Below are 18,838 nucleotides of genomic sequence, written 5' to 3'. Positions count from 1 at the left end.
TCCATCTGTCTATCATCCTTTTGTCCATCTAGCCATCCATTTATCAATTCATTTATTTGTCTGTCCATCCATCTTTGTCTCTTTGCCATCCATCCATCCATTTACATATCTGTCTGTCTATGTCCATATGTTCATACGCCAATCTATCTGTCTATCCATATATCTACCTGTCTGTCCATCTATTCATCCCTTCATCCATTTATTCAACCATAAATCTATTTATTGTATTACTTTTGTCCATCTATCCATGTTTGTTCATTCATCTGTCTATCATTCCTTTCTCCATACATCCTTCAATGAATTTACCTGTCTGTTCATCCATCGATCCATCGTTCTGTCGATCCATTAACCCATCCATCCATCCATCCATCCATCCATCCATCCATCCATCCATCCATCCATCCATCCATCCATCCATCCATCCATCTGTTTTTCCATCTATTTATTAGTCCATCCATTCGTTAATGTGCCTGTCCATCCATCAATCCACCAATTCATCTATCTATTTATCCATCTGTCCATTTGGTTGACATATATCCATCTATCATTCCTTTTATATATCCATCTGTCTATCATCCTTTTGTCTATCTATCCATCCTTCTATCAATTAATTTATTTGTCTATTCATCAATCCATCTTTGTCTCTTTGGCATCCATCCATCCATCCATCCATCCATCCATCCATCCATCCATCCATCCATCACTTAATGTATCTGTCTGTCTGTGTCCATTTGTCCATACTCCATCTATCTGTTCATCCACATATCTCCCTGTCTGTCCGTCCATCCATCCTTCCTTATGTTTATCCAACTGTACATCTATCCATTAATTTGTAATTACTTTTGTCCATCTATTCATATGTCCGCCCGTCAATCTACCCGTCTATCATTTCTTTGTCTATCTATTAATTAATTTATCTGTCTGTCCATTTATCCATTCATCTATTTCTGTCTGTTTGCCATCCATCGATCCTTTTATAAGTCTGTCTGTCTGTGCGTCCATTTGTCCATATTCCAATCTATCTGTTCATCCATTTATCTGTGTCTGTCCATCCGTTCATCCTTCCATCCATTAATCCAACCATACACATACACTGAAAACCCTAATGTTGTCTTTACTTAAACAATTAAGTAAAGTTGACTGAACATAACTTAAAATTTAGCATTTTGGTGGTATCACTTAAAAATATGAGTTAATTTAACTTATGTACCATGAAAATGCAAAAACTTAAGATTTCAAGTGTAGTGAGCTCAAAATCATAATTAATCCTTTGGAAAAATATAATTCATTTTCACAAATGTAGTCGTGACTGTTAAATTCTAATTTGTGCAACCTTTTTTGTACAAGATCTTTTTTTAAATCAGAAAACATGGCTTCAGACATATTTATTCATCATAATGTGTATAAATGGCTACTTATTTTTTCATTTAAAATTTATTTTAAAATATTTTATAGTAAATTATTACACACACACACATACATTATATATATATATATATATATATATATATATATATATATATATATATATATATATATATATATATATAATATATATATATAATATATATATTAAAACAGTACTATATATATATATATATATATATATATATATATATATATATATATATATATATATATATATATATATATATATATATAGTACACTGTAAAAAATTTGACCTTAAATTCACAGTAAATTACTGGCTAATAATTGCATTACTTTCACAGTAAATTACTGTATGTAAATTCACAGTAAATTATTGTGAGGTAGTTCACAGTAATTTACTGTGGTTTTGTCACATTAAATTATTGTGAAATTACAACCACATATTGTAACTTTACAGTAGATAATAAAGTCCGTTACTGTGATTTCACAGAATTATCTTGTAGAATTAACTATATTTTACTGTGAATTTGCAGAAGGATTACTGTGATTTAGCAGTAGGTTGCAGTTTAAATACCTGATTTAACTGTAAAGTTACAGTTATATCCCGGATTACTGTAATTTAACAGTTTGGTGCTGTAAAATTTCAAAGCAAATTTAGGTCACACAAAAATGAAAATTCTATCTTGATTTACTCACCCTCAGGTTGTTCCAGCTCTGTTAAAATTTATTTTCTTTTTGTTAAACACAGGAATAAAAATATCAAATATTCCCCTTTGTGTTCAAACAACCTGAGGATGCGTAAATGATGACAGAATCTTCATTTTTGGGTGATCTGAGAAGACTCTAAAATCAAAATAAAAACAAACACACATACATTTTACAGATTTATTTAACAGCTTAATGACATCTGTGTAAACATTTCAGAAAACTTTCAAAAGGTGAAGGTGAAGCCTCAAAAAATACTATAATAACATATTAATAAAAAAAATCTGACATCATATGTTGCATACATATAAAAAGCAGTGCTTCAGAGTGCGCTCTCTCTCTGTCTCATATTATATATATATATATATATATATATATATATATATATATATATATATATACACACACACATGAGAGAGAGAGAGACAAAACTTCTTGCTAAATTAGGCAGTCGTCTATTCAAGGTCAATCATTTTCCTGATAATTTTACACACTTGCTGGTTGATTTGTCTTCTCTGCTTCTTTGACTTCGTCTGTTTTCCATCTCCAAACTGGTGCCCAAAAAGCACCTATAAGCAAAAGGGCAGACAAACAGTTAGCTTCATACAACACTACTAGCAAAATTACTGTTAGCTCAGTTTGAACATGCTGACAATACTGTAACTCAGTCAAACTGCAATCATTTAAACAAAAACATCTGAAAAACATTTCCATCACAAACACACATTCAAGAACAGTCCAACAACAAATAGTGATTTTAATGACCTAGGCAGAGCATTTTAAAACAGTTGATTTGATTTACACCTTCTGTTTACAGACTATAATCTAATGCTGGGTTCACACTTATTGCAAAGTTAACACATGCATCACAACACTTGCTCTTGAATACTGGCAGGATGTTTCTTGCATCAAGCTAATTTTTCATGATTTAAATATTAGGAAAATTTAGCAAAAAAAAAACTTGATTGAAGTGATACAGCACTTGTGTTGTATTAATTTCAATCAGGTTTTTTGCAAATATTCCAAATATTTTTCAACGTTTTTTGAGTTTCACTTAATTTGTGCTGCCCAGTAAAAACTTCCCACTATTTATGCATTTGCAATAACTTGCATGTAATCCACTCACCTGAATAGGTAACTTCACATATGGTATAAGAGCCCCATCCTTTTAAAGACAGCTTCCCCTCTGGTCTCCAGCACAGACAAACAAATTGAGTCTGCAACACGGCCCTTTATAACAAGGGGACAAGGGGAGTCATGACTTGTGCTCCTATACATTCCTTGTTTAACCCCCCAAAACAAGCCCTCAGTTACAATATTTATTGTAGACATTACCTTAAATTCCAGAGTGCAAAAGGCAACTTCAGCATACTTCATTTTCAGACCAGATCCAAAGTCAGTTGTGAAATCCAGGTGAGGTCCCATGACCACTCGACCCTCCAAGGAATAAGACTGTTTGTTTGATGTTGCACTGCTGGGGAAAGAAAGACTAAATTAGAGATGTTTGTGAATAATTACATTTGTTTGTAGAAACAAAGTTGACATTTCATGCTCTGCCTATTAAAAACCAAGCAAACAAACACACATGCCCAGTAAAATTGCTAATAAAAATAAAAACTATAGTTTAAAAAAATCTTTGTCTAATATTTACTACGACTGGAGGTACTGGTGGAATTTCTGGAAGAAGAAAAAGAGTTTGTTTAGATTGTGATAATGAATTTAGGTTATATTTGTGTGCTCAGAATTTACACTCACCTCACACTTTAGCTATTATCAGGTACACCTGAACACCAAAAAATAAAATCTACAGTTAGTGACAATATACAATTAGTTCTCATTAGTAAATGTTAGCACTGCATTAACACCAGTGAGAAATACAATATGTACTGTGTTAGTGTTAATTTAAAAGAATACAATTAAATTGTATTATAAGCCTAATTTAATAAAACAGTTAAGACTTGTTTCATAATGAGTTTAGTTTATTTAACTAACTCAACGTTAACGTTACAGTGAACAAAATTAACGTAAATGATGGTGACTAACCGTAACGTTAACTTAAGTGAAGGCCAGAGCTTACCTTAACGTTATAACGTTAGTCATTTCACATTTACTTCAGTCTTGTACTGAAAAAGAAAATAAAGTTAACAAGAAGTTATTTAAAGAAAATTCCCTTTCTTTTTTTCAGGAACTAACGTTAACGTTATGCTAATACCTCAGAAAACACTACAATCACCATCTGGCGTCGTTAATTTCTTGTTTTAAATAAAGGCACGCTTAAACCATGTACTTGCGAGTACAACTAAAGTACTCGGTAAATTCCTGTTAAATGACATGCACTATACAGAAATACACATACAACAATCATTTAACGGACAAAAGTCACATTTTAACACTTACCGAGGATGAATCCGTTGGGTGAAGAGACGACGGAGGCGTTGTCTGTGGTGATTGCGCTTGTTTGCGGTCGAGTCGAGTCAGTTCTGTTCAATGAATCGGCTCCTTTAAGTGAACAGTAAAGAGTCGAATTCGCCTGAAACGCATTCCTTTTTTGTATAATATTGTAAAACGCAGACATATAATTCATTAATATTTCATCATATTGCTTGGTTCGTGTACTGCTTGTACACGAATTGCATGTTGATGACTATGAGCTTATGAACACGTCTGATAAAATATCTGAATCTGATTCAATGTCACACGAGTCCTGAACCGAAGCAGTGCAAAAGTGATAGATTGATTGAAATATAAAGTTAATTCTTTTCTTCGCCATTCAAAATATTACGTATCTCTGACTTTAACAATAAGAATAACAAAAAAAGTTTGTTTTGAGTGTATTGAGAATTATTATTTTTTCCTCCCAGGATTCATTTCGCACCAAGCTGCATCAAGCTGTAATGGTGGATGAGAAGGCACATAATATTATATTGCTTGTAATATGTAATGAAATAAAGTTTTAACACTTTTTCATGCGAGAATGTAGTTCTTCAAAACTCAAATCTGTGGATTTTTAGTAAAGATTGTGTGTAATTTTAAGTGTGTTTTGCCGGTAGCGGAGATCTATGACCTACAGGCGGTAACGGCGCTCATTACTCATGTATCCGCCGAGAGGCGCCTGTCTTCAGGCTAGACATTGGGACAATTGCCCCGTCTTCGATGGCTCTATATGCGTCCGAAAATGAAGTTTTAACTGTTTTTCATGCTAGAATGTAGTTGTTTAAAACTCTAATCTGTGGTTTATTTATATAGATTAAAAATAAATAAATAAATAAATAAATAAATATAATTCTGAGATTAGTGACCTCCAGGCGATGACAGGTGCCCAATACTCATGAAACCGTCTAAAGCAGACATTTACCCTGACATTGAAATAATTGTTGGCTGTTTAACAGTCTTTGGTTTCATTAATTAATTACTTTTTATTCCAGTTTATTATGTTTTGGCTAAGCACACAGTTATTTTCATTAAATATTATTTCCTATTCTATGTTAACTGTATAAAATTAAATAATGGTGCAGTACAACCAAAAAGATGTTGGTTACCAAATCGTTTTGTGGGCTATAACATTCTGTTATTATCAGTTAAAAGTTAATTTGTATTAATTTCTACGTTGAGTTAAAAAAAGGTTTGAATTTCTATAACTAACGTGCAAAAGATATAGCCCTTTTCACAGTAATTTGCTGTAATCATGCTACCTGCCGTTATTTCACAATAAAATTCTGAATACAACATATTACTGTGAATTTTTCAGTTAAATACTGTGAAGGGATACTAATGTAATTTACTGTGAAAAATTACAGTAACTTGTTGTGAAAACCTGGAAATTTTTTACAGTGTACTGTTTTAATGGAACTACAGGGCACTAGAGGGCGCTGGTCAGACACCTGGAATGTATAATAGGTGAGTGGATGAATGAAGAAGAGATTTAGTTGTGGTAGAGGGAAGTATGGTTCCTTGGAGCTACTTCAAACTGTTTGTATTGTGAAGTCCTAGTTGGTAAACCTTGCCTTTAAGATCAGCCTAAGGGCTTCCTTATTCAGTTTGCCAAACTTAGCACTAAGTTTGGTGAACTGAACAATTCAAGTATTCAGTCTACAAAACCGGCAAGTTAAATAAACTCATACATGCAAGTTTTGGGAGTTTCCATTACTCAATTAAATTGAGGCAACGAGTTTACTCAATTAATTTAGCTCAGTCAACTTATTAGGGTTTTCAGTGTATCCGCTCATTTGTTTTTCCATCCATGCATCTGTCTATCAATCCACCCATTCATTTATTTGTCAATCCATCTGTTCATTTGTCCATATGTCTATCTATATGTCCATCCATATGTCTATCTATATGTCCATCCATCTATCATTCCTTTTGTTCATCTATCCATCTTTCTGTCTAATTATCCGTCTATCATTGCTTTGTCCGTCCATCCATCCATCCATCTATTTATTAATTAATTTTTCTCTGTCTGTCCATCCCATCTGTCCATCCATCCATCCATCCATCCATCCATCCATCCATCCATCCATCAATTAATTTATGTCTGTCTTTCCATCCAAATTGTCCATCTATCCATCCAACCATCCATCCATCCATCCATCATCCATCAATCCTTCCATCCATCTCTGTCTGTGTTCTTATGTAAATTTAATATGTATTACTGTTTAAATTAATGGATTTTGAGTTGAATTTGTGAAGGTTGTTGAATTATAGACATCTTCAAAAAAACCTGTTTATGAGGTCGTTTTCACAGTTGGAGTAAGAGCAGTAGTTCCTTCACATACATACAGCTCATTAATACCTATGGGAGACCACCAGTTTATTAGCATAATTAATTTAATCAGCAGGGGCTCCATGTAATCTCTCCCTTTTTTATTCCAGGGCCGGGAGAACATAATTACATTGACGAGATTGATGTATTTACATTGTTCTCCAGCCTCATTAACAGTAATGTATGCGACCCGGTGTTCAAACCATTGTGAAAAATATCTTCGCAGTCAAGGCCCTTTTGTAATAAAGAATAGAAGTATTACGGATTTATGAGAGCCTTAGTGGAGCAGCCGTATCACCAAGTACGGATCAATGCAGCACAATCAGTGGTGGAAAGAGTAACTAAAAAGTACAATTACTTTACAATTTTAAAACCCAAAATCAGAAAAAGATGGGACAGTATGGAAAACGCAAATAAAACAGAAAGTAGTGATATCTACATTTACTTTGACTTGTGTTATATTGTAGACAATACTACAAACTTTATTTAACGTGTTTCTACTAGTTTTTACTGTTTTATTTTTGGTTGTTTTTAAATAAACATGTAATCCAATTTTGGTTCTTGCAACACATTTCAAAAAAGTTGGAAGAGTAAAACATTTAGTACCCCTTTGTTATGTTGCCATTCCTTCTCAAAAACGTAAAAGATGTTTAGGGACTGCAGACACCAAGTGATGAAGTGTTTTAGGTGTTATTTTGTCCCATTCTTCCTGAAAACAAGTCTTATTGTCACGGAACAGAATCAATAGAGAGGTTTGTGCAGTTCAACTCAGATTTTTAATAACAAGTTCAACAAAGGCAGTCTGTCAGTAATTCAGATGAAACACACAGATCCGGTTCTTCAAAGCAAACTCAAAAGGAAACACCCACGGCCGGGGGCGAGAGAGGGAGAGAGCCGATCGGTCCGTGCCCACCACAGAGATGCGGGAATCACTGACCTCCGGGTGCTGATGGTCAGAGCACAGTCAACAGGTGAGTAAGCAAGCTGCGGCACTCACAACATGAAACGATGTATACAGGAGGGATGATCGACAACCAGACGAGACGAGACGAGACAAATGATGATGAGATCTGATATTGGTAAAGACTAACAAACGGAGAGCAAACGCACAGAGTAACAATAATCTAACAACAGTGGGAGAAATAAGGGAGGTAGATATAGGAGTGTCAATAATGACAAAACGAGAACAGGTGACTACTGATCAGCGCTCGCGCTGATTGCAAGCGCTGACAGCTGGTAGGAGAAACACAGAAGGGAAAAGATTGACAATCAACAAACCAGATTCATGACACTTATGGTGGGTCAAGGGTCTACAGGGTCTTCGTTGTCTGACTTTGAGCTTCAAAATGCGCCACAAATTCTTTATTAGAGACAGGTCGGGACTGCAGGCAGACCAGTCAGTAGCTGTATCCTCTTCCTTCTCAGCCAGGACTTTGTAATGTGTGCAGAATGTGGTTTTGCATGGTCTTGTTAAAATGTGCATGTGCATCCCTGGAAAAAAGCAGCATCTCATGCTCTAAAATCTCTTTGTACTTTTCAGCATTATTGGTGCCATCACAAGTGCAGGTTACCTTTGCTAAGGGCACTGACACAACCCTAGATTTTGGAATTGTTGCTGGTAACAGTCTGGATGGTACTTTTCTTCTTTGGTTCGGAGCACACAGTGTCCATTTCTCCCCAAAAATACCTGAAATACTGATTCATCTGACCACAGTACACATTTCCACTGTGTGATGGTATATCCCAGATGTCACTGAACCAAGAGAAGTTGACAGCGCTTCTGGACACTGTTAACATAGGTCTTCCTTTTGGCACAGTACAGTTTTAACTGGCATTTGTGTATGTAACTACATATTGTGGTACTTGACAAAAGTTTGCCAAAATAGTCCTGAGCGCATGTCGTGATATTGCTTATGGATGAATGACTCTTCTTGATGCAGTGGCACCTGAGAGATCGGAGATCACGATTGTTCGGCTTGCTCCCTTGTCCTGTAGGCACTAAAATCCCTCCAGATTCCTTGAATCTTTTAACAATGTTATGCACTGTTAAGGTGAAATACAAGTGTCTTGCTATCTTTCTTTGAGGAACATTGTTTTTAAATATTCCAGTATTTTTTCTCACATATTTGTTGGCAAACTGGCGATCCTCTGCCCATCTTTGCTCCTAAAGGACTAGACCTTTCTTGGAGGCTCCTTTTGTAAATCACCTATTGACATCACCTGTTTCAAATAACATCATTATTTAACCAATTCACCTGATTACTAGCCCTAATTTGCTAATGTGCCAACTTTTTTTTTTAGATTGTGTTGCATGTCTGAATGAAAGGAAAGGATGTATATTTACATATGAAATGAAGTTGACCAGACAAAACAGGAATATTTTGTGTTCATATCGCCTGCAATGAAATACAAGTCAAAGCAAATTTGGAAATCACTACTCTCTTTTTTATTTGCACCTTCCTTACTGTCCCACCTTGTTCTGATTCGGGGTTGTACATTATATTATTTCAAACTGCTAAATGTCAATAAAGTCACTTTCTTCAATTTGGAGCTGAATTGTCAACATCAAAAGTCGACAGAGCAGAGATCAAGGTTCCACAATGCAACTTACAACCATTAATAAACAGAAAACACTTGTGAATCACAAATTATGGAAACCGATATTTCTTACAGTGTAATATAGTACATTTTCTGAGTAAAAAACTACTCCATTCCACTGATTTGAGTATTTGCAATTCATTACGTCTCTGAGCTCAACCTGTGTACTGTAACAAAACCATATTAGTTTTCTGTAGCAGACATTGACTCCTCTAATCCTCCCAAAAGCAGCCGAGTTCATGTAATCTCATTAGTATGTAATGGCAGTACAGAGGGGTTAAAGATGTCTGCAGGCACGATGCTGAGCTTTTGTCTCCATCTGTCTCCAATGTGTTTAGTGCTCTTACGTGAGCATGTGGACCTCGTGAACTAATGAGCTAAAAAATGGTGGGTTGCCACACTTTGAACTTGCCATACTGGTTTTATTCTTGCACAATATGCTTGATATTAATTGGTGGATGTGCTTGCAGTTTAAATATTAGTTAAATATTTAGTGGTCACCCTACGATTTTCTCTCTTTCTTTTTCAAATATTGCCCAAAAGATGTTTAACAGAGCAAGACATTTTCACAGTAGTTCCTATAATATTTTTTTATTCTGGAAAAAGTCTTATCTGTTTTATTTCGGCTAGAATGAAAGCAGTTTTTACTTTTTTAAAAACCCATTTTAAGATCAATATTATTAGTCCTCTAAGGCAATACATTTTTTTTTGTCTACAGAACAAACCATCTGTCACGATCACCAGCGATCTAGCCTGTGCAGATCACATAGAACTACAAATCCGCCATTTTATGGACTACAAAATCCAGTCATGCACTTCACACACACCTGCTCTAGGTCTCCATTGATTAGACTCACTGAGCTGATGCTGCTTATAGAATGATTACAAGGACAATAAAGACAGCACACACACACATTGTTGCTAAGCCTTGTTATCCATTTCTGTGACATTACAATGCATTTCTCTTGCCTTGCCAGTTTTGACCCTCGCTTTGTTTTGTTTGTTTTATTGTTTATACCTGTTTGCTGCCTGCCTTCTGACAACTTGCCTGTTATTTTGACTACAAATCTGGATTTGCCTGTATACATCTGTTTGCCCCTGAGTTGACCGTTGCTTGCCTGACCTGCGTTTGGATCCGCACCCCTGTTGTCAGCGTCACTTCACATTACACCATCATTATACAATGACTTGCCTAATTACTCTAATGCCAAGTTCAGACTGCATTAATTTAGCCACTATTTTGACTTGGCAACAAACTTCGGGAAATCGCTGACAAATGCTCGAAATCACTGTGCTCGTTCACGCGAGTAACAAATCACAACTCTCAAAAATGTAATCTGAAAGACTATTTTTTTTTTTTTTTTACCGTTTACAAAAGACTTGAATTACTGGACGATTGTATAATGGACGGCTTTATTATTGTATATGATGACTGTTCTGTCATTGTAAAGCTTTAAATAAAAATAAATAAATAAATAAATAAAAATTACCAATGAGTCGCCAACACCTGTGACATATTTGGCATGCTAAATATCTGGAGCTGTCTTTGATTCAAAATCATGCCGTGTGAAATGTGTTCTGATGAAAAATAACAATGGCGATCCCCTACAGCCAATGAGAGAGCAGCAGCCACTAGTCTGGGTATCTGCAGGCCACCGGGAGGTTGGGTGAGTTAAGAGCTCTTATATTTCGGTGTATTTGGACCCAAGAAACGTAGGAAAAACTAGTGGAAATTTGGCAGGAGCACCCATGTCAGTTTGACGTGTCATCTGAGAAATATCACAACTGGGTCGAAAAAGAAACAAGTTTGAGAGAAATTGCTAATTCCCTTCAAAAGCCAGGTGAACAAAATAAGTACATTTTCCATCCCACTAAAGACTTCTTTCCCATTATTTAATAACAACAAGAGATATAGTATGTGTCGTGACCTTGTGTTGTTTCCATGTCACTTATAGCATGTGTTTGGTTGAGAGATGTAATTTGTGGACCAAGACAAAGTTTGTCTTGATTCTTTCTATTGTAAAGTCATGTGAAACCCTCTGTCACCGATCCATCCTACAGTGTAAACACTGCACCGACAGAACACCCCCCCCCCCAGATAGTCATGCAGTGTAAAAACATCTGTGACATGACTACTTTGAAAATCGTGGAGTCTGACCTAGTTAAGCCTTTAAATGTCACTTTAAGCTGAATACTAGCATCTTGAAAACTATCTAGTAAAATATTATGTACTGTCATCATGGCGAAGACTAAATAAATCAGTTTTTAGAAATGAGTTATTAAAACTATTATGTTTAGAAATGTGTTGAAATCTTTCCGTTAAACAGAAATCAGGGGAAAAAAATTGGGCTAATAATTCTGACTTTAACTGTACATTAAACTATGTTGGGTAGATTTCAAACAGAATGCAGGTGAAAATCTTGAGCCATACATAAAAAAAATAAATAAATAAAACCAGTTATCATCGCAATGGATTTGGTTTTTATTCATGAGGGTCTCATGTAAACAAACAAACCAATAAGCAAACAGACATACGCGCATGCACACGAAACTCGATCGGTCTCGGCTTAGTGTTTGTGCGCATCTGTATCCTGCCTGGCTGATGTATCATCCCTCTTCATTCATACTTCACCATAATCAGCCCGGCGATCCATTTTATGTGGAATGGAGTTTTGTGTGGGCTGTGCTGGTTTGATAAAAGGGGACACACATAACTCTGGGCAATTTGCCCAGACATCAAAATCAATATTTGAAGGCCATTTGCTATGGACTTGAAAATAAAGAATGTCAAGGCCTCCCAAAGCTGCAATAAGGTTTCAAGAGCTTCTCTTCTCCTCTCCCCCCACCAAGTTCTTCTCAAGTTCAAAAGCATTTTTGTTTGTCTGGTTTAAAAAAATGCAGTTGTTATGATGATTCCCTCACTCATTAACACAACATACGACAAAATAACCATTATAACTATGCACATGGGAAGTCAAGACCTACTCAAGATTAACCTAATCTATATGCTGAATCTAAAGAGAAAAGGAGTCATATTAATCTGATTCTGAATGACTTTGTCAAAAATACATTCACAAAGAGAGATACTGAGCTCTGTCAATTAAAAACTATATTAAAGTTTGACTGATAGAATGAATAGGAACCAATAGGCTTATCTTCATTCATTCATTTGATTCGGCTTAATCTCTATTTCATAGTCTACCACAGTGGAATGAACCGACAACTATGTTACTCAGCAGATGCCCTTCCAGCTGCAACTCAGTACTGGGAAACACCAATAAAGACTCAGTCACACACATACACTACAGTCAATTTAGTTTTTTCAATTCACCTGTACCGCATGTCTTTGGATTTCTGGGGAAACCAGAGTACCCAGAGGAAACCAACACAAACACGGGGAGAACATGCAAACTCCACAAAGCTGGGACTCAAACCAGCGACTTTTTACTGTGAGGTGACAATGCTGACCACTGAGCCACTGTGCCGCCTTTAAAGATATAGTTCACCCAAAATTAACATTTTCTCATCGTTTTCTCATTTTGTAAAATGGTAGAAATTGGTAGCCATTGACATCCATAGTACAAAAAAAGTCTGAAGTGGACTGCCGATTTTTAACATTCTTCAAAATATCTGCTTCTATGTTTAAAAAAAATCAAACAAATTAACAAATTATTATGGAGGTTTATTTTTTGGGTAAGATATTGCTTTAAAAAATAGAAAAAGCATACTATACTGCACACACACACACACACACACACACACACACACACACACACACACACACACACACACACACACACACACACACACACACACACACACACACACACACACACACACACACACACACACACACACACACACACACACACACACACACACACACACACACACTTCTTAAAAAGTCATTTGAGGCATAATAATTAGCCTATAATTATTCTGTAATTAACTCATGATCAACCATTTAAATGGATCTCCATTATACCACATACTCTAATATTAATTAGAAATACGTATAGTTTTTTAAATTGCTAACCATGCAATTTCCTTCACTTGATAAAGCATTAATTAATACTAAATGTTTTGTGCATTGTAATGGACAACTTTCACAGAATGCTTCAAGGAAAACATTAATTAGCTATATATAAAATTAATAAGCTATTATTTATTTATTTGACATGTTTTTAGGATTCCATAAAATAGGTTCCAAAGGTTGCTTTCGAGGAAATGTTTTTTTTGCAGCCTGTTTAAACTACTCATTTAAAATAAGCTGAATCAACACAATTCTTGAGTTTTTGGGGGGCATAACTTAATTGTTGTATGCTGAATCTACTTAAATTTGTAAAAAGCGATTAAATTAACTTAATTTGTGTTGGGACAACATGAAGAAACTGTGTAGAACCCTGCATTTTTTTAAAAAAAGTATACACTCAAAAAAACAAAAAACAAAAACAATGTTTGCTGTTTGATCAAACTATACTAATTTAAAATGAGCTGAAACAACAAAATTGAGGGTTTTTTGAGGGGGGGGGGCGCAACTCAAACATTAATAATCCACTTAAATTTGTAAAACAAATAAATTAGGTTAATTCCCTCATGTTGTCTCAACACAAATCAGTTGTGTGGAACCCAGCATTTTTTTTAAGTGTACACTCAAAACATTACATTTGCTATTGTTTAAACTACTTAAAACAAAATAAGCTGAAACAACAAAACTCGTGATGTTTTCTTATTTTTGTTTTGTGTTCAATCTATTTAAACTCATAAAAACTAGTAAGTTAACTTATTGCCTTCATGTTGTTTCAACACAAACCGATTGTTTGGAACCCAGCATTTTTACAGTGTAGGAAAACAGTATAGTTCTTAAAAGACCCCTTTATATTATGCGAAACACCTTTATACAGCATTAAGGAGCTTTTGTGGAATGTAAATATTCTATGATTGTTAAAACATTTTATATGCATCTAAAATCACATCCACTCTGAGGAGATACTTATATGTTAAATCATAATCATTAAAAATAAAAATCATAATATGCGTTATTTGAAAATAGTCTGTCTTGTAGTTTACTTTGCCTATACCTTTTCAATTCAGACTTATTTCATGTTGGAGGCATGGTGGCTCAGTCAAGAAAGTTGATGGTTGCTGTTTGGAGTTTGCATGTTCTCCCAGTGTTTGTGTGGGTTTTGTCTGGGTGCTCCGTTTTCCCCCACAGTCAGCTCTATCGGGGAATTGGATGAATTAAATTGGCCATAGTGTGTTTGTGTGTATGAATGAGTGTGTTTGGGTGTTTTCCAGTTGCGGCTGGAACTCCACTGCATAAAACATATGCTGGAATAGGTGGCGGTTAATTCCGCTGTGGCGACCTCTGAAATAAAGACTAAGCCGAAGGAAAATGAATGAATATAGCATAAGGTTTGGGGTTTTCATGTGTCTCTGTCACAGAAGATTTAATTGTCATGTGTGGTGAGGACACACTGTAAGATAAATAAAGTGTCTACAATCACTAACTTTGACTCTATAGCTCCAGTGTCCTTTAAACCAACAATAGGTTGCTTTGTAACGCCATGTTCCAATTTTCAATAACAAAATATACACACAGCATATACTATATACTCTCCGGTATCTCAACAGATGATGTACTGTAATTAAAGGTGATAGTTTGTTTGGAAGTTCTATTTGAGACTATAGAACTGGCTGTGGGAGACTGCGGTTTAAATGAATCCTTTTCTCAGCACGACACATTGACATCGCAGTACAGAACAGCTCTTTCATTCTTGTCCTGAACATTGTATGTAACAAAGCTTTCATTTCATGTGTACAGAATTAAAGAGTGCATCTAAACTACACATATTTTGTACAAATCAAAAATGTCCCCAATTCTTCACATAAAAGAATGAATCTTTATAGACATAGACAACCGAGAAAGTCAAGAAATGCTTTGTGCTATAGGATTTTTTAAAGTCATTTACACATAAAAAAGTGAATAACACATGAAATTCCTACATGTAGCCCCTTCAAAAGTATAAAAGACATTCTGCTTTTTAAGACCAAGGTCACTCAACAACTCTAGATATTTTTTCATCTATTTAATTGTTTTGGTCAAATCAACAAAAAACTTGATCATTTTAAACATCTTTTATGCCTTTAGAACTTTTGCTGCAGGATGACTGACATCAAAACAAAATGCATTGTTGTATTGATGAGCGTTTTATTAACTATAAATTTGACATGTTTTTAATTAAATGCATGTTGTGTCACCATAGAATTATAAGGTTCTTTCTGACATTTTTGTCAAAATTGAGTTTTTGACATTCTTATTAAATGACAACTTTTTTACATTATGGGATGTTTTTTTAAAAGTTGTTTACATTTTAAGACTTTTTATTTAAAAAGTAAATGTTACACACATACTGTTTGCAAAAACTTTGAAGCTCAAAATCTCAAAATCATTCAGAACGCAGATAGAACCTTATAATTCCAAGGTGATGATTTGTATCTTGCTGGAGAGTGAATCAGATTTAAATTGTATTTAAATACTTTGAGATGTAATTTTATTCTCACGTGAAATAACTTTTATTTAAAATAGGCTCATTCTGAAAATGTACCCCTGTTTACATTTCTGGAGATCGCTAATTAGTCGTTATGTATAGCTGCATTTCATCTTTAAAATGAAAAATTTTTGTGCTTACCAGCTGACCGTTTACCTCTATATGGACAGCTTTCCTGCTGTTACCAGTTTGTCCAGTAGCTCTCCTTGTACGTCGGCAGTCTTGAGACGCAGAGAGGAATTGACCACGATGACAGGGTCCGGCAAGGAACAGTTCCAGAAAGCAGGTAAGATAAAAACAGAAGCCAAAAAAATAAAAAAAATTAACAAATAAATAAAGGTGAGAATGTGATAAAATCTGAAAACTTGGTAAAAATCAGGGGGGTTTACTTTTTCTGGATTGCTTTTTAAAACTGTCTGTTGGGTTTAGGGAAGTGGGTGGGTGCAGTTCAATCGGTGCTTTTAAAATCATTATCGGTTGTTTTTAGTGAAGAAGGACGATGGGTCAGTTGATTGGTCAGTCAGTCAATTAATCAACAGCAGCCTCTAGTGGATTTATGCGAGAACAGCAGGCATGAATGGAACTCGCGAAAAAATTTTACATCTCAAAAAGCATACACTGCGACCTACATTGGTGGATTTGTGAAAACAAAACCTGCAAAAAATGTAGATCCTGGGACATATTTGGTGCTCTCCAGAAATATATATAGAGGTACGTTTTCAGTGCATTGAACACGGTCAAGAAGCTGCTTTTGTGCTCAATCAAACCGCTAAAGATAAAGTGTCTAGTAAAAGTCAAGTGTGAAGTGAAATGTGGCCAAGTATGGTGATACTCAATATTTGTGCTTGCATTTAACCCATCTTAGTGTGCGCACACACACACACACACACACACACACACACACACATACACACACACACACACACACACACACACACACACACACCACACACACATACACACACACACACACACACACACACACACACACACACACACACACACACACACACTTGGAGCAGTGGGTACACTATCTAAACCAGGGGTGGGCAAACTCGGTCCTGGAGGGCCGGTGTCCTGCTCAGTTTAGCTCCAACCCTAATCAAACACACCTGCTTGTAGATTTCTTGTGATCTTAAAGACACTGATTAGCTTGTTCAGGTGTGTTTGACTAGTGTTGGAACAAAACTCTGCAGGGACACCGGCCCTCGAGGATCAAGTTTGCCCATCCCTGATCTAAACTATACTATCAAAATTTATTCACTAAAGTTATTTATAGGAAAAACTATTATCATGATTTATAAGAACATGTGACTTGCGAGAGAAATAGGATTTTATAAAATAACACTGATTAACATTGAACTAAGAAACAGCTAAACTGTAAGCTGGATTATAGCGTAAAGAGGTACATGATAGAGAAAATATTGTTTGGTGCACTTCACTTCACTTGAAATTATATATTTGAAAATGTTGTAATTAAACAACAATCCCTTACACTACAAAAGAGGTATAATAAGTCTATAAACGCCTCAAAGAAACCTATTTTTTGGAAAATAGTCTAATTTTACCAGTTATCTAGAGTTAAACAGTTATGTTTTACCACTTTTGAATCCATTCAGCTGATCTTTGGGTCTTGAGGGAGCACTTTTAGACAAAAATAGTAGTGAGTATTATTTATGTTATTTATTAAATTACTCAACAAATTGCATGTACTTAACGTCTACCCTAAACCCCGTCACAATACTGTAAAATATTAATAATTGTTAAACTGTGTCACAAAAATGATGCTATATTAATGTGTGTATCCGCAGTTGTATCCTATCTAGACTTTACCTTGTAGTTCCTATAGCCAAATCAGTCTTGAAAATTTCATTTCCTGTTGGTCTTAATACACAGTGTAACTACAGAAGAGTCCAGGTTTAAATAGAAAAATAATGTAATAAGAAATATATAAGATAGTTATTCATTCATTCATTTTCTTTTCGGCTTAGTTCCTTTATTAATCTGGGGTCGCCACAGCGAAATGAACCGCCAACTTATCCAGCATATGTTTTTACACAGCGGATGCCCTTCCAGCTGCAACCCATTTCTGGGAAACATTCATACACACTCATAAACTACGGACAATTTAGCCTACCCAATTCACCTGTACTACATGTCTTTGGACTGTGGGGCAAACCGGAGCACCTCGAAGAAACCCACACAATGACAGGGAAAAGATGTAAACTCCACACAGAAACGCCAACTGACCCAGCCGAGGCCAAGCTACTGCGTCGCCCCTAAGATAGTTATATATAAGAAAAATACTTTTTTGAATTTGAGTGTGATGCTAATGGGCTAATTTGATTCAATGATTTATGCTAATCTAAACTAAAAGTGCTCCCTTCAGACCTGGACATCATCTGAATGGATTCAAAACTGGTAAAACTCTAGGGGATTTGTAAATTTTTTTTTTTTTTTTTAAATGTGAAGTGGTCCTTTAACATAGTTCTAGCACTGGCCAATATACACACAACCTGACAAAACTCTTGTCTTCAATCTCAGTTGTAAGAGCAACAAATAATAACTTGACTTCTAGTTGATCATATGGAAAAGTAACAGAAGGATTTTTCAGCTGAATCATCTGTTGAGCTGAATCCCGATCATCAAAAATACTGCAGAACACCTATTGGAACCCACATGGACCCAATATTCTCACAGAAATCAGTCAAGTTTGGTGAAGTAAAAATCATGGTTTGGGGTTATATTCAGTACGTGGCGTGCGAGAGATCTGCAGAGTGGATGGCAACATCAACAGCCTGAAGTATCAAGACATTTGTGCTGCCCATTACA

The 18,838-nt window shown here is 35.4% G+C and overlaps 1 protein-coding gene and 2 long non-coding RNA genes across 4 annotated transcripts in view; 1 reads left to right on the top strand and 2 right to left on the bottom strand.

Moving 5' to 3' along the window:
- Nucleotides 1–18,838, top strand: part of LOC147835938 (uncharacterized) — a 939,756-nt gene that overhangs the window by 864,505 nt on the left and 56,413 nt on the right. The gene's annotated exons all lie outside the window — the stretch shown is intronic.
- LOC141375329 (uncharacterized) overlaps nucleotides 1–18,838 on the bottom strand; it is a 43,132-nt gene that overhangs the window by 2,686 nt on the left and 21,608 nt on the right. For both annotated transcript variants that reach the window (XR_015495481.1, XR_015495482.1), the window contains exon 5: nucleotides 16,148–16,227. This is a non-coding gene — a long non-coding RNA (uncharacterized LOC141375329). The remainder of the gene's footprint in view (nucleotides 1–16,147; nucleotides 16,228–18,838) is intronic.
- Nucleotides 2,262–4,581, bottom strand: LOC141375436 (uncharacterized). Its single transcript, XR_015495022.1, has 7 exons — nucleotides 4,493–4,581; nucleotides 4,173–4,218; nucleotides 3,851–3,878; nucleotides 3,747–3,772; nucleotides 3,431–3,569; nucleotides 3,222–3,325; nucleotides 2,262–2,664 (listed from the first exon to the last, which is right to left on the bottom strand). It is a non-coding gene; the product is annotated as an uncharacterized LOC141375436 (long non-coding RNA).

The sequence above is a fragment of the Danio rerio genome, chromosome 7 (assembly GCF_052040795.2).
Source record: "Danio rerio strain M-AB ecotype USA chromosome 7, GRCz13ab, whole genome shotgun sequence".
In the NCBI taxonomy this organism is placed as follows: domain Eukaryota; kingdom Metazoa; phylum Chordata; class Actinopteri; order Cypriniformes; family Danionidae; genus Danio; species Danio rerio.
This window is presented reverse-complemented; position numbering and strand designations above follow the sequence as displayed.